Genomic DNA, 12,866 nt, shown 5'->3' with positions numbered 1-12,866 from the left:
AGTTCTGTGTGGCTTTGTGGCCAGGTAAAACCTACTTGGGCTTAGAGAGGCAATCTAATTACACCTTACTTGTAGGAATGGGATATATGGGGTCTTCAGAGAGGACTAACGTCTCTGCTTTGAGGGTTGTGAGCCCTTTTCAGGACTGCTCATCCACCTTTTGGGGTCTTCCTATCACCCAGTTCTCACCTGTGGCTCCAAGAAGCTGTAGCATATACAATGGTTGCACCCCAGTAAAACTATTTCAGATAAGCTAAACCAAGTTAATGGTAACCAATGGTAACCAAGAGATCTGTGAGTTAGAGAGATGTCTACCCCAAGCACATGAAGACTTCCTCCAACAGAATGGGTCAGTGAGAGAAATTTGTTCCAATGGCCATGAAGGTGGTTGAAGCAGGTTCTGTGGAGCATGTAGAGCTTGGTCAGACATCAAAGATGCCAAGTTCATCCGCTGCAGCCAGGGCTGTTGCCAGTCATTCTGAGTTTTATCTTGCCACTGGAGTTTGATGAGTCAGGAAGAGAGAGTGAAGCTGACAATTTTGTGCAACCCTGACTCACTTAAATCTAATTCATGTGCAAGTCAAGACATCACCTCATGATGTCATTGGTCCTTTTCGAAAACAAAGGATAAACAGCAACTTGTAGGAATGCATATGTGTCTGTATCTTTAGGGATACCATTAAGTATAAGATTTTCAAATTATAGAAGTCATTTTTCTGAATTTGCATATTTGCACTGAGCCAGAAATTTTAGCAGAAGACCATGTACTGCTTGTATTCATTAAATCATTCTCTCCCTGTCTCTCTCTCTCTTTCTCTCTCTCATGCAAAATTATCTGTTTGTTCAGAGAATTTCTATCAGGTTACTGTAGCTTCCTATTGTGCATTGCCAAAAAATTCCAAAAGTTACTGACTGGAAAAGGAAAAGATGGTCAATTTTGCCCCAAATGCCTTCCTGGAAAAATGTCAGAAACCTAGAATAGAGCTTTGCTCACAGTAAAGGCTTGATTGGTGTTTTTTGAACTGAGTGCTCAACTCTAAATAGTCCTGAATCAAGCAGGATATAAACAAACCTCTAGGAAGAAAAAGCTGATGAAAGGCTAGTCCAGATTTTGAGGTCTTCTCCAAGGTAAGAAATAAGTCCTGCTTACTCTTCTCTTTATCTCCATCATTCTGATTTATTGTGTAATGGGGATGGGTAATTCTATTGCTCTATTGAATCCTTTGCAATAAATGGTATTTAAGATTGATTAAATGTCTCAGCTTTGCTTTGGTCATTAATCAATCTCAGTGGCTATTTATTGGCTTCATGTAACACTAGATTATTCCTTACATATCTTTGGTAATTTAGTAATTGGCCAAACTGGCATCTTCTTCAGATTTAACTGGTCTTTAATAAGAATTTCTATTGAAAAGAGTACAGACTATTTAGAATCATAAAATTCCAGTGATGAAAGCAACCTTGTCAGAGATAATTTACCCTTCATCCTACCATCAATAATAACTAGCTACAAATAATTGTCTGACCAAATAATTATCTACCTGAAAACCCTCTCTCCCTCCGTGATGGGGAATTCGCTAACTCTAGTTCTTCCCCATGGGGTCATCGAGTCTGTGAAATGAATTGGACCTCTCAGGTCAGCTAATGTAATCCCTATCCTCTACCACAGGGGTTCTTAATATTTTTTTTGTGAACGTCTTTGATATTCTGCTGATGCCTATGTATCCACTCTCAAATTAATATTTTAAAATACATAAAATGAAATACCTAAGATTTCAAAGGAAACTTATTACATTGTAAATAGTTATCAATTTTTTTGAAAAAGAAAAGCTCATGGATCCCAGGTCAAGAACTCTTGCTCTGCATCTCTGGAAAGTGGCTTCCTGGTCTCCACTTGAATACTTCAAATGAAAGATAACCTTCCAATTCCTGGAGCAGTCCATTCCACTCTGGGACAGTTGTCATTCCTTCCGTCAAGTAAAAACATACCTTTCTGCTTCTTCCCCTCATTGCTTCTAGTTCTGCCCCTTGAGACAAGCAGAAAAAGCTTAATTCTTCTTCCAGGCCAACCCTTCAAATATATAAACATGGACATGATATTTCCCCAATATTTCTCTTCTCTGGGCTAAACACCCTCATTTCTGAGGTCAATGAAATCTCCTATCGTATGGTTACTAGTCTATTCCCTAACCCTAACTAGGTTAGACTTCTCTGTTCTGACTTGTCAGCATTCTTCCTAAAATGTGGTGTGTAGAAGGGAACATCATATTCCAACTATAGTCTGACCAGGGCAGTGTCCAGCAGGACTACCACAATCTAAAGGAACATTGGTACTTCTTTGAGAAAGTTTTAAGAAGTAAACAGTATTCCTGATAAGTAGGAAATTATTCACTGAGTAGTTATGTTGACTATACTTGAGATGTCAAACATCATTCCCACCAATATCCTTCACAGTCTTCAGTGAAATTTTACTATCTGGAGCTATGAGCTGATCCAACCATTCGGGAGAGCAATTTGGAACTATGCCTAAAGGGCTATAAAAATGTGCATGTGCTTTGACCCAGCAATATTGCTTCTAGGGCTCTGGGCTACCAAAGAGATCATAAAAATGGAAAAAGGATCCACAAATAAAAAATATTTATAGCAGCTCTTTTTTGTGGTGACCAAAAACAGGAAATCGAGGAAATGCCTATCAGTTCAAGTTTGTGGTATATGAATGTAATAGAATATTATTGTGCTATAAGAAATGATAAACAGACAGACCAGAAAAACCTGGAAAAACTTAAATGAAGTGATACTGAGGGAAATAAGCAGAACCAGGAGAACATTATACACAGTAATAGCCACAGTGTGAAAGGACTGTTTCTGATAGACTTAGCCCTTCACAGCAATGCAAGGACCCAACACATTTCCAAAGAACTCCATGCAAAATGCCATCCACTTCCAGAGAAGGAGCTATAGAGTCAGGATGCAGAATGAAGCAGACTATTTTCTCTTTTGTTATGTTTTGGTTTGGTTTGGTTTTTCTCATGGTTTCTCCCTTTCATTTTAATTATTTTATACAACATGACTAATGTGAAAATGTGTTTAATAAGAATGTATGTGTAGAACCCATATAAGATTGTATGCCACCTTGGGGAGGGAGGGGGGAAGGAGGGGGAGAAAATTTAAAACTTATGAAAGTGATTGTTGAAAACTGGAAACAAATTAATAAAAAATAATTTTACTATCTCTACTGGTATGCCTTTCTTTGTGAGAGATAACCATGTATTCCTCAGGATAAATGTAAATTTAATTGGGTTACATCCCTGAAGTTCTCATATGGCATAAAGATAATCAGGCATTCTCAAAAGCTCTGTTAATGGAGTATAAACTCTACCAGGTTTCACTATGCAGGAAAGGCTTCCAGTATCATCCTGGTAGTAGATTAAGTCTGTTTTCCAAGGACCAACATAATTAATTGGAAATAGGCCCTTCACTGGTAGATCAACCACAAGCTGATTTTATTATGTATACACACACACACATGCACACATACATATATGTGTATGTTTGCATATTTGTTATAGGAATCCATGAAACAGAAAATTTTTAAATGGATCTCAGTTTTAAGTAGCCCCCTTATATTTTTGTAGTAATGATGGCAGAGTGGTGGGAAAGAAACATACAGTTTTTAGAACATTAATAAACTTTAATTTGACTATGGGCACTCTAATGTTGAAATTCTTGTCCAGTGACCAACAAGGGCACATATAGCTGGAGAAGGTAAGTAGCATCTTACGGACTAATGGCTAATTTATCCTTGCATAGACCAGGATTCTAAATTGTCATCGTACAAATTGTTCTCCTAGTTCTGCTCACTGCACTTTGTATCAGTTCACTGTGATCTTCCCAGGGTCCTCTGAAGTTGCCCATTTCATCATTTCTTATGGCATATTAATAATCTATTACATTCATGTATCAAAATTTGTTTAGCCATTCCTCAAGTCCAGAGGTGAAGTATGGATTCAGTCAAAGGGCCGCATTTGAGGACCACACATATGACCTCAAGGCAACAGGTTTCCCATACCTAGAACCTCACTAGTTTCCAATTTTATGCTATTATTAAAAGAGTAGCTATAAATATTATTGTATAAATAGGTCCTTTTGCTCTTTATTAGACCTCTTTTGGGTTTAGACCTACTAGTAGTATACCTGGGTCACAGGTATGAATAAATATAGAAATTGGGTGGAGGGGGGTGCACAATTCTAAATTTTTTTCCATAACGGCTAGACCAAGTCACAATTCGACAACAGTGCACTAGCATGTCAGTTTTCCCACAACTCCTCCAACATTTATCATTTTCCTCTTTCTGTCATCTTTGTCAGTCTGATAGGAATGAGGTAAAAACTCAACATTAATTTGCATACTCTGTCAGGAATCGAGAAGATTTTTCATAAGATTGTTGGTAGCCTAGATTTCTTCCTTCGAAAATTGTTTACTCATATCTCTTGACTATTTATTGAGAATTAGCTCTTAGTTTTATAAATTTGAATAAATTCTTTATATCTTAAAGATGAGACCTTTATCAAAGAAACTGGCTGCAAAAATTTTTCCCCTTTACCTGTTTCTTTACTAATTTTAACTACATTAGATTTGTTTCTATAATCAAGGATAATGGAGTCATTGCACTTGGACCTTGACATCACAGTCCCTGATTTACTTGCAAAGTCAAGTGACATTAAAAAAGAACAAAAAAAATAAACTCAACAACGTTCCAAGCATTGTAAGCCCTGGGGATACAAAGCAAAAATATTGTCCCTGTTATCAAAGAGTTCACAATATAATGAAGGAGATTAAAATAAAGTCAGTTGGCTTGGACCATGGACTAGGAGATCCATGCTTGGGAACATTCTAAGGACAATGAGGGGTCATTAAAAAGGAACCTAAAGGAGGAGATGAAAGTAAAGGTAGGGAAAATTCTTCAACATTATTGATACCAAAAAAGGCAATCAAGAAGAAAATCAAATAACTCTTAACCTAGATGCATATTCTCCCATCCATGCAATATTTTTGTGAAAATCATCTCTACACAAATTAAGGCCATCCTCAGTGGAAACATTAGGGAGAAATAAGCAGGTTTTGAAAATCCATATTCAATAATGGGCCACTTTTTAACAATTTCACAATTAATTGAAAGATGTACAGAATATAAAATCCCCTTGTGCTTGTTACTTCTTAATTGCCAAAAACAAAAACCCAACATTTGATTCAGTAGAACAAAATGGTACTTTAGAGGTACTTTTACAACAGTCAGTTCTGTAAGTAGGGGTTGTTTCATTCTTTGTATTTGTATCTCCAGCACCTAGGACAGTGCTTAACACACAGCTGGCATTTCATAAATACTTGTTGATTGATTGATCCATACATGAAAATTATTCAGGCTTCCTTAGAAGATAGAACAACAGAAACAATCTTGTTCAAGGTTCTCTGATAATAAATATCAAGTGAGGAATGCATATTTGCCAGAGATATGTGTCCTGCTATGGAAGAGATAGAGCATGTAGTCCAGGTTAAAGGATTCTCCATGGATAGACAGGCCTTCTATATGATTCTGTTTGTAGATGACGTGTGTGTGCCTGCATGCATATGCATATGCATAGCTACTCATCCTTCATTTCAAAGAGGAACAATGACATCACGGATGATATCTTGACTTGCACTTAAATTGGATGTAAGTGAGGCACAGCTGTGCATAGTTGCCAACCTCACTCTCTTTTCCAGAGTCATCAAAGTCCGGTGTCAAAACAAAAGTCAGGATAATTGGCAATAGCCCAGCATGTAGTAGATGACATTAGCATCTTGGTACTTCACAGCACCTGCTTCAGCCACTTTCAAGGTCATGGGAACAAATTGTCATTCACCTATTCCACCAGGGAAGTCTTCACCTGCTTAGACATTCCCCTAACTTCCAATGAGTTTGAGGCCTATCAGTCACTTTCAACCAGGTTTAGCCCAACTATGAAGATGATTTTTCCTGAGGTATGGCCACCATGCATGCTACAGCTTCTTAGAGCCACAGGTAAACATTGGGTGGCAGGTAGACACCAAAGGTGGATGAGTAACCCTGAAAAGGGCTTAGCAAAGAGATTTCCAGTGTCAAGATAGTGGAGTAAGGAAGGAATCCTCTGAAGCCCTCCAAAATTCTCCTTCAAGCAACTAGAAAACAGCTGAAGAATTTGTTGAGGAGTAGGGAAGCAGCTTTCCAGTCAGTAGGAAAGGTTTGTCTCCCTGGGGAAGGAAAGAAGCAAGGTCCAAGAGCAGCAGAAACAACTAGCCTCACAACAAGGGTCTGTGAAGTCCTGCCCTCCTACAAACCTTCAGACCCCTTGGCACATGAGCAGTCTGTGCAGTGCAGCAAGGTCCCACCCTAGTGACCCCAACTCCAGCACAAACGACCCATGAAGCCTGGACTCATTGTTTACCAGTAGTGAAGCCCCATCTTGGGGCTAGCCAACATCAAGACCCCATCCCTGGGGCCAACAGAGAAACTTTATTTCTACAGTAGCCCTGCAACAGGCCCTCACCCCTCAGGCAGATCAGCAACAAAATTACTCCTCCAGGGCTTGCTAGCAGAGAGACAATATTACCATAGGAACCAAGCAGCAAGTTATCACCTTTGGGCCTGACCAGCAGCAAAATTTCTCCTCCAGAGCCAACCACCAGAAAGACTGTCACCATAGCAATCCAGCATAAGGCCCCACCCCTGTAGCAGGCCATCAGCTAACTGCCATATCCAGAGGAGCCTCTCCCCAACTCCCAGAACAAGCCAGAAGGGAAGTGTACCCTCAAAAGCAAGTAGCTAAACCTTGAAGCCCAGTGAAAGCCAGCACCAAGACCCAGAGCCCCAGGACAAAAGCTTGGAATAGTGCAGAACCAGAGCCCAAATCTCATATGAAAACACCAAGTCACAAAATAAAGGCAGGAAAAAAGGAGCAAAAAATAAAAGGAGCTTGACTATAGAAAGTTACTATGATGATAGCGAGGATCAAAGCATAACTTAGAGGAGGACAATAGTGTCAAAATAGCAACATGTGAAGCCTCAAAGAAAAGAATATTAATTTGGTCTCAGGACCAAAAGAAATTCCTGAAAGAGCTTTAATTTAAAAAGCAAATAAGAGTAGAAGAAAAATTGAAAAAGAAATGAGAGTAATGCAAGAGAATCATGAAGAAAAAAGAGTCAACAGTATGGGAAAAGTTTTACAAATATTTATTGAGAAAAATAACTCCTTAAAAAGTAGGATTTGCTAAAGAGAAAAGAATATCCAAAAGTGCACTGAATAAAATCATTCCTTAAACATTGGAATTGAACAAGTGGAAATGAATGACTCTCTGAGACATCAGGATACAATAAAACAGATAAAAGAATAGAACAAAATGTAAAATTTCTCATTGAAAAACAACTGACCTAGAAAATAGATCCAGGAGAGATAATATAAGAATTATTCGACTACCTAAAAGCCATGATCAAAAAAAAGGGGACCTGGACAACATCTTTCAAGAAATTATCCGGTGTGGAGCCAAGATGGTAGAGTAAAAGTAGAGACTGCTCAAATTCTTCCTCAAACCTCTATAAATACCTGTAAAATATTACTCTAAACAAATTATAGAGCAACCAAACACACAAAAAGAGAGAGTGAAACAAATTTCCAGATCCAGACAAGCTGGAAGGTCAACAGGAAAGTTCTGTTACACCAGGCTGGAAGAGTAGCACAGTCTAGCACAAGTTGCACCAGCAAAGACCTGGTTCTAGCAGACCTGGAGCAAGCTGCTGGAGACTGAATTACTGGTAGATGTGGGGGTTTCCAGACTTCTCAACCCACAAATTGCCAAAGACAAGTTAGACGGTCAAGAGGAAAGGCCTCTTGACCCTAGGTGAGAAGGAGAGCAGTCCAGCCCTGGAGCAGCAGTGGGGATGGTGACAGTAGTCACAGCAGCTGTTTCTGGAATTCTCAGCCCTCAAACAGTAAGGGGATTGAACATCTGATCAGAAGCAGATAACACAAGTCTCTTTGCTGGCCCTGAGGCAATATTCTGTTTCTTTTCTCATTCTTGGATCTGGTTGGCAGTCCTTGAGTGATAAAGAGCACTGGCATAGCAGACCTTGTGGCAGCAAAGGAGAGGGAACCCTCCTCACAGTTCCAGGTCAGAAAAGAGTACTTGTGGTCACCCATTGACCAGCACACAGGACAGGAGAGAAGCAAACACCTCTCTTTAGATCATCACTTTGGAAGAGCTGAAAACTTACAGGACCCTAGAAGTAACTCAGAAAACAGATGCGCAAAACCCCTGAAGCTTGGGACAGTACACTCTCCACACTGGAAATGAAGTCAAGTCAAGTAATTGGCTGAGGAAATGAACAAACAGTGAGGAAAAAAATCAGACTATAGAATATTACTTTGGTTACAAGGGAGATCAAAATATACAACCAGAAGAAGACAACAAAGTCAAAGCTCCTGCATCCAAAGCCTCCAAGAAAAATATGAATTGGTCTCAGGCCATGGAAGCGCTCAAAAAGGATTTTGAAAATCAAGTAAGAGAAGTACAAGAAAAATTGAGAAGAGAAATAAGAGTAATGCAAGTAAATCATGAAAAAATGAATAAACAGCTTGCTAAAAGATACCCAAAAAATACAGAAGAAAATAATACCTTGGGGAAATGTGGTTCCTCGAGAAGCTGAAGATGGCAGTTAACTTGTATTCAGCTTCAGTAACTAGTGATAATTTGAGTCAACATGATATGCTGCCCTGGATCAACGAATCTCTGCAGTTCACCTTGACAAAGATTGAACACTTATGTTCAGGTGTTGCCTATTGTCAGTTTATGGATATGCTTTTCCCTGGTTCCTTTGCTCTAAAGAAAGTGAAATTTCAAGAAAAGCTGGAACATGAATACATTCATAACTTCAAATCCTACAAGCAGGTTTTAAGAGACTGATTCTTGACAAAATAATCCCTGTGGACACATTAGTGAAAGGAAAATTTCAGGACAATTTTGAATTTGTTCAATGGTTCAAGAAATTTTTTGATGCAGACTATGATGGGAAAGACTATGACTCTATAGCAGCTCAACAAGGCCAAGAAACAGCAGTAGCCTTCTCCCTGATGACTCCAGTTTTGAGTAAGCCAAAAGAGCCTCTTGGTTCCAGTGGTACAGCACCACAAAGGTACATTTCTACACAGAGAACTACAGCATCTTCCAAGACAGGCCTTGGCATGGTCAGAAAGAATTCAGGTATGGGAAACTGAGATGATGAGTCAACAGAATTAATCCAGCAGATCAATGCATTGAAACTCACTGCTGAAGACTTGGAGAAAGAGAGAGACTTCTACTTTGGAAAGCTAAGGAATATTGAATTGATCTGTCAGGAAAATAAAGGGGAAAGTGATCCAGTGTTGCAGAGGATTGTGGAGATTCTCTATGCCACAGATGAAGGTTTTGTGATACCTGATGAGGGGGGACCACAAGAGGAGTAAGAAGAGTATTAATAACCCATATACTGTGCCAGTAGAGCAGCAACATCTGATTTCTTCACCCTAAATCATGTGTTTAACTGTAAAATACTCCTTTTTATTATTTTTAGAGCAAAAAGTACCATTTTTTAATGTGCACTTTGCAAAAATTTCACTCCTTTTCCAATGGGTTTTGAGTTAGGAGCTTTTATCTTGTGGCAGAGCAGTACTTACATCTAGCTGGTTCACTTAGGGAACAAAGAGGCAGACCCTGAGAACTCACTATTTGGTTGCTGGTAAACACACTGATATCTGAAAAAGTTGTTTTTATGTAACATACTGAAAATGGAAATTTAAAATAGAGAAATGTGAGGACAACTCACAGAATGGATTAACTAATGTGAAATCTCAGCATAGAAATAAATAAATGCCTTAAGAGTTTTTTAAAATGTTTCCATATGTCAAATTATAAAACGTGTGACAGGAGATTCTCTATGCTTCATATTGTGGTTAGAAAGAACCTAACCTTATATATAACTGAGAAGCCCTGTAGTGCTCTTTTAGTACTTATAGGTGGGAAAATTGATCAAAATGCAAAATAAAGAAATTTATTCTAGAACTTTTTGGTATTACTCAGGAGTTAAATTTCCATGAAAGAATAGGCTGAATTTTTGCCTAACAATCAGAGGGAGTCTTTTGGCTCTAAGATGTATGATTGAGTTAAAGAGCTCAAAATTGTTTTTGTTGAGCATTTCTGTAGTCAGTTTTTGATGTTTCTCCAAACTTTCTGTGCATTGTATTTTCTGGAAAGCAAGATGTGTCCAGTTTTATTACCTAAAAATTGCTTTTGGAAAGCAAAATTGGTTCCTTGAAAATAAATTTTACTTGGGAGCCAAAAAAAAGAAAAGAAAAAAGAAAATAACACCTTAAAAAACAGATTAACCCAAATGGCAAAAGAGGTCCAAAAAGCTAATGAGGAGAAGAATGACCTAAAAAGAAGAACTGGTCAAGTGGAAAAGGAAGTCCAAAAAATTTGCTGAAGAAAATAATTCCTTAAAAATTAGAATAAAGCAAATGGAAGCTAATCATGCTATGAGAAATAAATGTTATAAAACAAAGCCACAAAAATGAAAAAATAGAAGACAATGTGAAATATCTCATTGGAAAAACAGCTGACCTGGAACTAGATCCAGGAGAGAGAATTTTAAAATTATTGTACTACCTGAAAGCCATGATTAAAAAAAAGAGAGCCTAGACATCATCTTTCAAGAAATTGTCAAGGAAAACTGCCCTGATATTCTAGAAACAGAGAGTAAAATAGAAATTGGAAGAATCTACCAATCACCTCCTGAAAGAGATCCCAAAATGAAAACTCCCAGTAATATGATAATCAAATTTCAGAGTTCCCTGGTCAAGAAGAAAATATTGCAAGCAGCCAGAAAGAAACAATTCAAGTATTGTGGAAACACAATCAGGATAACAAAAGGTTTAGCAGCTTTTATATTAAGGGATCAGAGGGCTTGGAATGTTTTATTCCAGAGGTCAAAGGGACTGGGATTAAAAACCAAGAATCACCTACCCAGCAAAACTGAGTGTAATCAATGAGGGGGGGAGAAATTTTGACATTCAATGAAATAGAGGAATTTCATGCATTCTTGAGAAAAGATTAGAGCTAAATAGAAAATTTGATTTCAAATATAAGACTCAAGAGAGGCATGAAAAGGCAAACAGGAAAGAAAAACCATAAAGGACTTATTAATGTTTAACTGTTTCCTTTCCTACATGGAAAGATGATATTTGTAACTCATGAGACCTTTCATATTATTATGGTAGTTGGAGGAAATCTATTGAGACAGAGGGCACAGGATGAGTTTAATAGAAAGGGATGATATCTAAAAAATAAAATTAAGGGATGAGAGAGGAGGAGAAAGGGAGACATAGAATGAGGTAAATTATCTCACATAAAAGAGGCAAGAAAAAGCTTTTACAATAAAGGGGAAGAGGTGGGAAGTGAGAGTGAATGGGGAAATCTTACTCTCATCAGAGTAGACTTAAGGAGGGAATAACATATACACTCAATTGGGTATGGAAATCTATCTTACCCTACAGGAAAGTATGGGAGAAGGGGATAAGAGAGGCAGGGTTAACAGCAGGTAGAACAGATTGAGGGACAGGATAATCAGAAGGACACACTTTTGAGGAAGGACAAAGTTAAAATGGAGAATATAATTAAAAGGGGGCAGGATAAGATGGAGGGAAATATAGTCTTTCACATCATTACTATTATGGGAGTGTTTTTCATGACTGCTATTGACCTGAAAACTTGGTTAAAGAAAAGGCAACAGGCTAAATGCATACATTTTATAATTTACTTAATTAATTGATCAATTCCCTATTAAAGAAAACAGTAACATAATGCATTATGGAACCAGAAATGTTCTGGCTACCGATACAAAGAACTGGGCAGCCTTAAATATGTTTTAGGACAAAGAAGTGTTCTGTGTCCTTCAGATTTATGATCTCCATGAGTGATTAACTAGACCATTAGAAAGGAATTTCTTAATTGCATAGGTTGTAAATACAATAAGATAACAGAGTTTGACAACGTTTCACATAAAAATTACGACCCAAGATGTCTGTGTTTTCTTTATCATTAACATGCCATAACATAGTATATGTCTACAAATATTAAGATATGGAAAACGTCCCATTATTCAAGATAGTGTCTTAGGTTAAAGGTCTCTTAAGGAATGTTGTCAGACTTGGCTGGCTTTTGTTGACATAGGAAGAGGCATTCTCTGAGTTTGCTTCAGAGAAAACAAAAAGATTATTCCAAAATTTTATATTAAACATTATCACTACACAGGTATACTCTATATCAAATTGTTTGCCTTCTCAATTAGGGTGGGTGGAGAGAGGAAGGGAGAGAATTTGGAACTCCAAATTTTGAAAATTAATATTAAAAACTATTTTTACATGTAAGTGGGAAATAAGATGTACAGACAATGGGGTATAGAAATCTATGTTACCCTACAAGAAAATACAAAGGGAAGGGGATAAGAGAATTGGGGGGGGGGGTGATAGAAGGGAGGGTAAATTAAGGGAAGGGATAATCAGAAGCAAAACACTTTTGAGGAGGGACAGGTTGAAAGGAGAGAGAATAGAATAAACAGAGGTAAGGGGAATAGAATAGAGGAAAATACCAGTGGCTATTGTAACTGTAAAAAAAAATTTTTGAAGGAAAAAGAGAAAGAATAAACCTAAACTTTAGTGTGTTGACGCCCATATAATGGGTACAAAGTAACAACAATATTGTAAAATGATCAGCTGTGAATGACTTAACTATTCTCAGCAATACAATGATCCATGACAAT

General features: G+C 37.8%; 1 pseudogene; it reads left to right on the top strand.

Moving 5' to 3' along the window:
- The first annotated feature begins 8,722 nt into the window (after positions 1–8,722).
- LOC140526023 (microtubule-associated protein RP/EB family member 1 pseudogene) lies at positions 8,723–9,555 on the top strand (annotated as a pseudogene).
- Positions 9,556–12,866: the final 3,311 nt, after the last annotated feature.

This window comes from Notamacropus eugenii, chromosome 1, assembly GCF_028372415.1.
Source record: "Notamacropus eugenii isolate mMacEug1 chromosome 1, mMacEug1.pri_v2, whole genome shotgun sequence".
NCBI lineage: Eukaryota > Metazoa > Chordata > Mammalia > Diprotodontia > Macropodidae > Notamacropus > Notamacropus eugenii.
This window is presented reverse-complemented; position numbering and strand designations above follow the sequence as displayed.